Below are 9,793 nucleotides of genomic sequence, written 5' to 3'. Positions count from 1 at the left end.
GGCCCTTCACTGTTCCTCAGGAGTGTGGGTTAAACTGGACTGGGACATGATTCTGCAGCCCAAGTCAGTGGGAAGAAGGAAAACCGAGGCAGTTTCATAAGTTTCACATCTTGTTTCCCCCTGGGTTCTTTCCCTACAGACAGACGCTCTAGAGTCTGCAATGCTGGGGAAATGCTTTAGCCCAAGATTTTCAGAACTGGGAACAAGTCAGGTCTCTCAATCAGTGGCCTGTGCTTCCAAAATGCTGAGCCTGCAACACTGGGGTTCAGTTCTGAGTGCCCAGCACTGCTCATCATCAGGCCATTTATTCTAGTGCTTGAATATGGATTTACAAAATTAACTTTAGGCTCCTGTATTTACAGATCTTGGCCTAATCATTTAATTCAAGTGCAGATGCCGCCTCTGAGTGTGCTAAACACCAGCTTGACCCTCTTTCCACACACACCCACACCCCGTACTATGTAATAGAGCTAATTTTTATTCCATTAGGAGTCTTGTTACATGCTGCAGAGCTGAAACCAGTGATTCCTAGGTCTAAGGGCAGCTAGTGGAGAGGTGCAGCTGGTGGTAAAGACTGCAGCAGAACCCCAGGGAGAGGTGTGGCAATTGGCTGTTGACCTGAGCAATAAAGCATATAAGATGCCCCCATACCTCCCCCTACATCCACCCAGGCTGGGAGGTAAACTCTGGGGGCTGCACTGACCCAGGACAGAAACTGTGGGTGAGGTGACTGTTGGGTTGCTGGACTTAAGACCCTGAGGGGAGAAGGACACTGCCAGACTTACTTGGGGGTGGGTCTTTTGCTCATGGTTGGTGTTATGAATCCTGTTTGTGGTGTTTCCCCAACAAAGTGCCACATTGTTTCCCTCCTTTATTAAAAGGCTTTTGCTACACTCAGATTCTGTGCTTGCGAGAAGGGAAGTATTGCCTCTTAAAGGCGCCCAGGGGGGTGGTATGTAATTGTCCCAGACCACTAGGTTGAGGCTATTGAAATGGAACTCCTAGATACTGAACCCGGCCCTTGTTGCTGCCAACTCTGACAGTCAGAAGGGTTACATTAGTTTTAGCAAACCATCTTACTTTTCTAGCCTAACACTTCCTAGGTTTTCTTATGATTTTGTAACTTGCAGTTTTTATTTCTAAATTTGCAGTATTTTTATCCTATTGCACAAATGTATTCTTTGTGATCAAATGTTATTAAGACTTATAGATTTCTCAGACTGCTCTCAAAACATCTGCAGATTAATTTGATGCACCAATGAGCACTGATTTCTGCAATTGCTGTTTTGCCCTTCTATCTAGTGCCTCTATCTTTGACACATCACCACTTGTGCATAGAAATGACTTCCCAAATTTTCATGAGGAGTACTGTACTTTCTTCTGTGAAATCCCTCTGAAAGGCCACATTCTATAGTATTTTTACTAAACTTATTTACAGTATTAGACAACCCCAAGAATTCAAAAATCATCAGTCATGCATTAAACGTATGATATTTTAAAAAAGAAATACATTTGGGTTCTATTTGTTTGCGTTTTTGTGTCTATAGGGTATATTAGCTTAATATTTTCCAGGTTTTTTCCTTAACCAGGAAGGCTAGAGTCCTTTTAATGAAAGCTGCAATTATCATAGAATCATAGAATATCAGGGTTGGAAGGGACCTCAGGAGGTCATCTAGGCCAACCCCCTGCTCAAAGCAGGACCAATCCCCAACTAAATCATCCCAGCCAGGGCTTTGTCATGCCTGACCTTAAAAACTTCTAAGGAAGGAGATTCTACCACCTCCCTAGGTAACGCATTCCAATGTTTCACCACCCTCCTAGTGAAAAAGTTTTTCCTAATATCCAACCTAAACCTCCCCCACTGCAACTTGAGACCATTACTTCTTGTCCTGCCATCTTCTACCACTGAGAATAGTCTAGAACCATCCTCTTTGGAACCACCTCTCAGGTAGTTGAAAGCAGCTATCAAATCCCTCCTCATTCTTCTCTTCTGCAGACTAAACAATCCCAGTTCCCTCAGCCTCTCCTCATAAGTCATGTGTTCCAGACCCCTAATCATTTTTGTTGCCCTTCGCTGGACTCTCTCCAGTTTATCCACATCCTTCTTGTAGTGTGGGGCCCAAAACTGGACACAGTACTCCAGATGAGGCCTCACCAATGTCGAATAGAGGGGAACGATCACCTCCCTCGATCTGCTGGCTATGCCCCTACTTATACATCCCAAAATACCATTGGCCTTCTTGGCAACAAGGGCACACTGTTGACTCATATCCAGCTTCTCGTCCACTGTCACCCCAGGTCCTTTTCCGCAGAACTGCTGCCTAGCCATTCGGTCCCTAGTCTGTAGTGGTGCATTGTATTCTTCCGTCCTAAGTGCAGGACCCTGCACTTATCCTTGTTGAACCTCATCAGATTTCTTTTGTCCCAGTCCTCCAATTTGTCTAGGTCCCTCTGTATCCTATCCCTACCTGCCACCGTATCTACCACTCCTCCTAATTTAGTATCATCCGCAAATTTGCTGAGAGTGCAATCCACACCATCCTCCAGTTCATTTATGAAGATTTATGAAGATATTGAACAAAACCGGCCCCAGGACTGACCCTTGGGGCACTCCACTTGATACCGGCTGCCATCTAGACAATTATCAATCAATCCCTTGATTCCAGAAGCTTGTGCCTTCAGATAAATACCAAATATTGCCATTGCCATGATAAAATAATGAGAGTTGGCGACACAGGACATATGTATTTGACTACCTAGAAACACACAGCATTGGTATGAATAGGAATACTTGTATTACATCAAATTAAATGTTTGTTTAAATTATTTCTAGATAGAGGCCTTCATTTGCAAACATTGATTGGGTGCTACTTCTCCCAAAGAATGATTTAATACCATTTTGGATTTCTAAGTATATTGTGTCAATACTATTACCTATTACTGTTTGCCAGAAGCTGGGAATGGGTGACGGGATGGATCACTTGATGATTACCTGTTCTGTTCATTCCCTCTGGGGCACCTGGCATTGGCCACTGTCAGAAGACAGGACACTGGGCTAGATGGACCTTTGGTCTGACCCAGTATGGCTGCTCTTATGTTGACCAGCCAAACTTGTAATCTCATCACAAAAAGATATCACATTAGTCTGACAGGATTTATTTACCATAAACTCATGTTGATTTGCATTAATTACATTACCCTCCTTTAGATCTTTATTAATTGAGTCTCTTATCAGCTGCTCCATTATCTTGCCCAGGATCATAGTTAGAATGACAGATCTATAATTACCCAGGTCATCCTGTTTATCCTGTTTAAAAATTGTTGCAATCTTGGCTGTCTGCCAGGCTTCTGGAACTTTCCCAGTGCTCCAAGGCTTATTGAAAAATCAACATTAAAAGTCCAGCAAGCTTCTCAGCCATCTCTTCTAAAACTCTTGGGTACAAGTTACCTGGACCTGCTGATTTAAAAATGTATCACTTTAGTAGCTTCTGTTTAACGTCCTCCAGAAATACTAGTGGAATGAAAAATATGTTGTCACCACCATATGATGACGTTTTTTTCCTCAAATACAGAACAGAAATATTTATTGAACATATCTGCTTTTTCTGCATTATTATTGATAATTCTGCCATTTCCATCTACTAATGCACCAATACCTTTCTCATGATTCTTTTTGTTTCTAATATTTTTTTTTAAAAGCTCCTTCTTGACTCTAATGACTCTATATTTCTCCTTATGTCCCTTGGCTTCCTTTTTTAATTTTTTTAGAATTCCTAACTTCTGCTTTATATGTATGACTATCAACTTCCCCTTTTCTCCATTTGTTTTATTTATATATATATAATTTTTTGCAGCGGCCTTCACTTCCGCATTAAACCAAGTTGTTTTTTTAACCAGTGTGGCCTTCTGCCTTGATTGTAGGATTGTGGCTTTTTGGACACCTAGTAAGATGTTTTTAAATGATCTGCAAATATCATTCACATTTTTCTGATTACATTCTTCCTCCCAGCTGATCTGGATCATAATTGTTTTCAGCTTTGCAAAATTGGCCCTATTAAACTATCAAGTATAGATCTCACTTGTCTGGACTTTATTCTACTTCCTTGTTATAAATGTGATCAAGCCATGATCACTGGTGCCTAAGTTTCCATTAACTTTTAGTTCTGTGATCAGTTTCTCTTTATCAGTTAAGACAAGGTCTGATAAAAAAAATCCCCTATGTTGATTACAACACTATTTTGCTTAGGAAATTGCCATCTATTACATTTAGAAATTCCCAGGGATTTAGCAGTGCTTAATTTTTGCCAGGGCTGAGCCTTGGCACCTCTGGTGGCAGTTCATAGCTCCAGCACCTCTGGGTTTGCTGCATCACTTATTAATGTAAAAATATTGCCTGAGCCCTGGCACCTCTTTCATTACGAATTAAACACTGTGTTTTAGTACTGAAAGCATGGGACCTACAGAATATGTCACTCAAACTGAAATCCCTCATGATCACACAAGTTTTTTTCCCTACACATTGTAGATAGGTGTGTAACCCTTCTGCCAAGGCACCAGCAGGGGACAGGTCCTTATTTCAGGGGATTCTCTTCAATTTTGTCTCAAGCTCCCACCCAGTAATCTAGAAACCTCTAATCACTCGGGTGCCTCTGCCAGGCAAATCTGTTCCTATTTGCAAGCACAGAGATTTAAACAAATAAAATTCAAAAAAGAACTAGATAAATTCATGGAGGATAGTGTGACATTGCACTTCATATGATTTTATGAAAATATGCTAATAAGTGTGAATATAATGTAACTGGAATATGCTTCATGCAAAAGGTCTCTTATAAGGTATCATTATAAAGCTTATAATATACTGAGTGTGGTCTTCCTATTTGTATGAATGTATCATTCTTGTATCTAAAACTAGAAATATGAAATATAACTCTGAGGTCCTATTGTACTTATGCAAAGTGTGGGCCATTAATGGTGGTTTAGAATCTTGATGGCTTCCATCAACTAGGACAATTGACTGTAGATGACTCTGTTTACTTGCAAGCCTTCCTGTGAGTCAAGCTGGGAAGAATGAAGGCTTGGGGTCTCACAGGACATGCAACCATGTCACCTGGTACTGAAGTCCATCTTAAATCTGGTGCTTTTCCATTTAGAAAGAGGTGTGGGGACCCAGAAAGACAAAAGATTCCAACCTTGTGCCAAAGCTATAAAAGGGGGTGGAACAGAACAAAGTGGGCCGCAATCATGAGAAATCCCCTAGCTACTACCTGAGCTGGAACAAGGACTGTACTAGGGGAAAGGATTGGGCCCAGACTAGAAAGGAGTCTAGTCTGTGAAAGAAGCTTACTGGAACATCTCTGAGGGTGAGATTTATCTGTAATCAGTTTCTTACTGTATTAGGCTTAGATTTGCGTGTTTTTCTTTTATTTTTCTTGGTAATTTACTTTGTTCTGTCTGTTATTACTTGGGACCACTTAAATCTGACTTTTTATACTTAATAAAATCGCTTTTTGCTTATTAATTGACTCAGAGTAAGTAATTAATTCCTGGGGGAGCAAACAGCTGTGCATATCTCTCTGTCAGTGTTATAGAGGGCGGACAATCTATGAGTTTACCCTGTATACGCTTTCTACAGAGTAAAATGGATTTATTTAGGGTTTGGATCCCATTGGGAACTGGGTATCTGGGTGCTAGTGACAGGAGCACTTCTTAAGCTGTTTTCAGTTAAGTCTGCAGCTTGTGGGGGACATGGTTCAGACCTGGATCTGTGTTTGTAGCAGGCTAGCATGTCTGCCTCAACAAGACAGGGTACTGAAGTCCCAAGCTGTCAGGGAAAACTGGTTCAGAGGTAGTCTCAGCACATCAGGTGGCAGTCCCAGGGCGTCTTCTGTGACCCAACCCATCACAGATAGGTCCATCAATGGCTATTAGCCAGGATGGGCAGGGATGGTGTTTCTAACCTCTGTTTGCCAGAAGCTGGGAATGGGAGATAGGGAGTGGATCACTTGATGATTACCTGTTCTGTTCATTCCCACACCTGGCATTGGCCACTGTCGAAAGAGAGGATACTGGGCTACAAGGACCTTTGGTCTGACCCAGTATGGCCGTTCTTATGGTCTTAACTTTATTGCGGGGGCCAGGGAAGGGCCAGGTTAAACTAGGACAAATATTTACAGTTTAACACCTTTCACCACCATTTACCTCATGGTGCATAAGTCTTAGTCCCAAACAATTGGACCCTGAATGGCTGATGCAGTTTGTTCTGCCTTCCCAGCCTTCAACTCTCAGTTCATGGGTCCCCAACTTCCTCCCTCATTGTTGGTGGTTCCCAGAGTCCAGGTAAACCTGTCCTGCTATAGCAGCAGTTCTCAATCAGCAGCCCAATTAGCACAGAGCTGTGGCCCAGCTGTGTGCTAAAAAAAATGTCAAAATTTCCCATGCTGGTCTGATAAGGGGTGGAGCTGGCTGAGCAGGAGAGAGAATAAGGCAGCCTGCTGGAGTGATGCTGCCAGCAGGGGGCTGGTGAGTTCTGCAGGGAGTGGGTCTGTGGGTAGGTTGGGGAGGGCACTGGGATCTAGAGTTTTGCTGGGGTGCTGCAGCACCCCCAGGTTTTAGGTGGGGCTCTGCTCCAGGGGTTGGGTCCAGCTGCCCAGCCCCATGTGGGGGGGTCAGGTCTGGCTGCGGGCTGCCTGGCCCCTCACAGTGGTGTCCCGGGGTCTTGCTCCCTGGCCCTGCACTGAGATTTCCAGGACCAGCTGCCGGCTGCACAGCCCTGCACTTCAGGGTCTCGGGTCCTGCTGCCCGGCCTCACATCTTGGGATCCTGGGCTCCTGCTGCCTGGCCTCGCACAGCAAGGTCCTGGGCTCTGGCTGCCTGGCCACACTGTGGTTCTCAGCCTGCAGCCCATGTAACACATTGTGGGCCGCATATGCAGCCCCCAGTGATAAACAGGTTGAGAACCACTGTGCTATAGTGAGTTCAGCAGCTGGGACAAAGTCACTAGGCTGACACAGATGGTTGCTGTGAATTCCTGCTCCCTGTGTCATTCACACAACTGCTCTCTGCCACAAGCTAAGGCCTGTGGGTGAATCCAATGACTGCCTTGCTTTGGCAGCTGCTCAGACATCCAGAACTGCGGCTAGGCTCCCACCTCTGCTTGCCAGTGTCGAGGCAACTGGAATCTCTGGTGACTTCTACCCATGTGAAGCAATTACACCTCTTAGCTCAGCTTTCCAGATGCAAGGAGACCAGTAGCCTTAGGACCACAGTAGAGACTTTACCACCCAAAGAGCTATTCCCAGTGACAAACATCAGTATCCATCAGGGTGACCATACTCAGTCATTGTCCAGGCCTTGCCCAGGTGGGTTCTCAACAGCATATTCTCAACTATATGGACCCCAAGTACAAAACTTAGTCAAATTATACCCCAATGTCCCCAAACTATCTGCAGTTAATATGCAAATGAGGTACTGCCTCACTCAGTCCACTGCACTTGCTCCCTGGCAGATGCCAGCAGAGAGCTCACTCAGTTACCTCCCTTCTCTTATAGGCTTGAGGCCACAGGACTTAGAAATGTGTGAGAAGCCAGTCATCCTGTTCTCTATTGTGATGTGGTGGTCTGTAGCAGACACCAACTAGTATCCCATCTTGTGCTTGATCTGCTCGGACACCGATCCATAAACAGCTCAACATCATTTTCTTCCAAGTTATCAGTAACTTGGAAACAAGTAATGTTATTTTTGACATAGGATGCCAAGTTCCCCCCTACACACACACTTTTTGCCCACTTGCTCCTTCCCAGAGAGGTTATAATAATTGACTGTAACATTCCAATAGTGCAAATTATCTCACCAAGTTTCCATAATACCAACTAGATCAAAGTTATACTCATAAATGAGCAATTCTAATTACTCTTGGTTTGTTACCCAGGCTCCTAGCATTGGTTTATAGGCAATATGAGTCAGTGTGTCCCCTTCCTCCCACCCTTGTAAGTCTTTTATATGGGGTCATGGAAAACCTATTAAAGCATTTTAAATTTAAAGGAATTAACAGATGTTCCCCACCCCGCACTCACACTTTCTTTTATTCCCTTTCCTTTACTTACTTAGGCCTGGTCTACACTACGAGTTTATGTTGTATTTAGAAGCATTACATTGAATTAATCCTGCACCCGTCCATACAACAAAGCCATTTTTTTCGACATAAAGGGCTCTTAAAACCGATTTCTGTACTCCTCCCCAATGAGGGGATTAGCACTGAAATCAACATTGCCATTTCAAGTTAGGATTAGTGTGGACGCAATTCGAAGATATTAGCCTCTGGGAGCTATCCCACAGTGCACCATTGTGACCGCTCTGGACAGCACTCTGAACTCGGATGCACTGGCCAGGTGTACAGGAAAAGCCCCGGGAACTTTGGAATCTCATTTCCTGTTTGGCCAGGCAAGCTCATCAGCACAGGTGACCATGCAGTCCCAGAATCGAAAAAGAGCTCCAGCGTGGACCGAACGGGAGGTACTGGATCTGATCGCTGTATGGGGAGATGAATCCATGCTATCAGAACTACGTTCTAAAAGACAAAATGCCAAAACATTTCAAAAAATCTCCGAGGCCATGAGGGACAGAGGCTACAGCAGGGACGCAACACAGTGCCGCGTGAAACTTAAGGAGCTCAGACAAGCATAACAGAAAACCAAAGAATCAAATGGATGCTCCAGGACAGAGCCCCAGACATGCCACTTCTACGCTGAGCTGCATGCAATTCTAGGGGGGGCCGCCACCACTACCCCACCCCTGTCCGTGGACTCCGATGATGGGGTACTCTCCGCCATGCCTGAGGATTTTGTGGACGGGGAAGATGAGGAGGAGGAGGACGAGCTTGGGGAGAGCACACAGCACACCGTTCTCCCCGACAGCCAGGATCTTTTTCTCACCCTGATTGAAATACCCTCCCAATCCAAAAAAGCCGGAGAAGGGACCTCTGGTAAGTGTACCTTTTTAAATATAATACACATTATAAAAGCAAGTGTTTTTTAATGATTAAGTAGCCCAGAGAATTGGAGGGGGGTTGGGGTTAGTTTGGTTTCTGCTGCTGCACGTTAACAGGAAAACCGCAGCACTAAATGGCCAACTCAACGTGCTTTGCTTGGTATGGAAGAGGAGGGCACTGCTGTTATGAAGATTGCAGAAGCCGAAAGACTATGGCTTACCATGGCCGCCTGCAAGCTGAATTCTGTTGCCTGGCCCTGCGTGTGTGATCTCTAACACCAAAGCCACAGGCACTCAATATAAGATGCAAAATGCGACCTTGTACCAAAATCACATGTGCTATGTAATGTGAATAGTGTTGTTCACCGTGAAAGAGTATAGCCATTGTTCTGTAAAATGCTCTTTTTAAATACTTCACTCCCATTTTTTCCTCCAGCAGCTGCAAATGTTTCAAGCCTCCCTCCTCCGACCCAAAGGCTATCTCAGATAAGGCGGAGAAAAAAACGCATGCGAGATGAAATGTTCTCTGAGATCATGCAGTTGTCCGGCACTGACAGAGCTCAGCAGAATGTGTGGAGGGACACAATAGCAGACTACAGGAAAGTGGCCGATGAATGTGAGGAGAGGTGGCGGCAGGAAGATCAGAGGAGGCATGAGGCAACCCTGGGGTACTGTGAGATCAAACGGACATGCTGTCCAGTTCATGAACGCAGCAGGATCACAGACTGCTGCTGCAGCCCCTGCTTAACCGCCCTCCCTCCTCCCCAAGTTCCATCGTCCTCACCCAGACGCCCAAGAACGTGGTGGG

This window comes from Eretmochelys imbricata, chromosome 14, assembly GCF_965152235.1.
Source record: "Eretmochelys imbricata isolate rEreImb1 chromosome 14, rEreImb1.hap1, whole genome shotgun sequence".
NCBI lineage: Eukaryota > Metazoa > Chordata > Testudines > Cheloniidae > Eretmochelys > Eretmochelys imbricata.
This window is presented reverse-complemented; position numbering follows the sequence as displayed.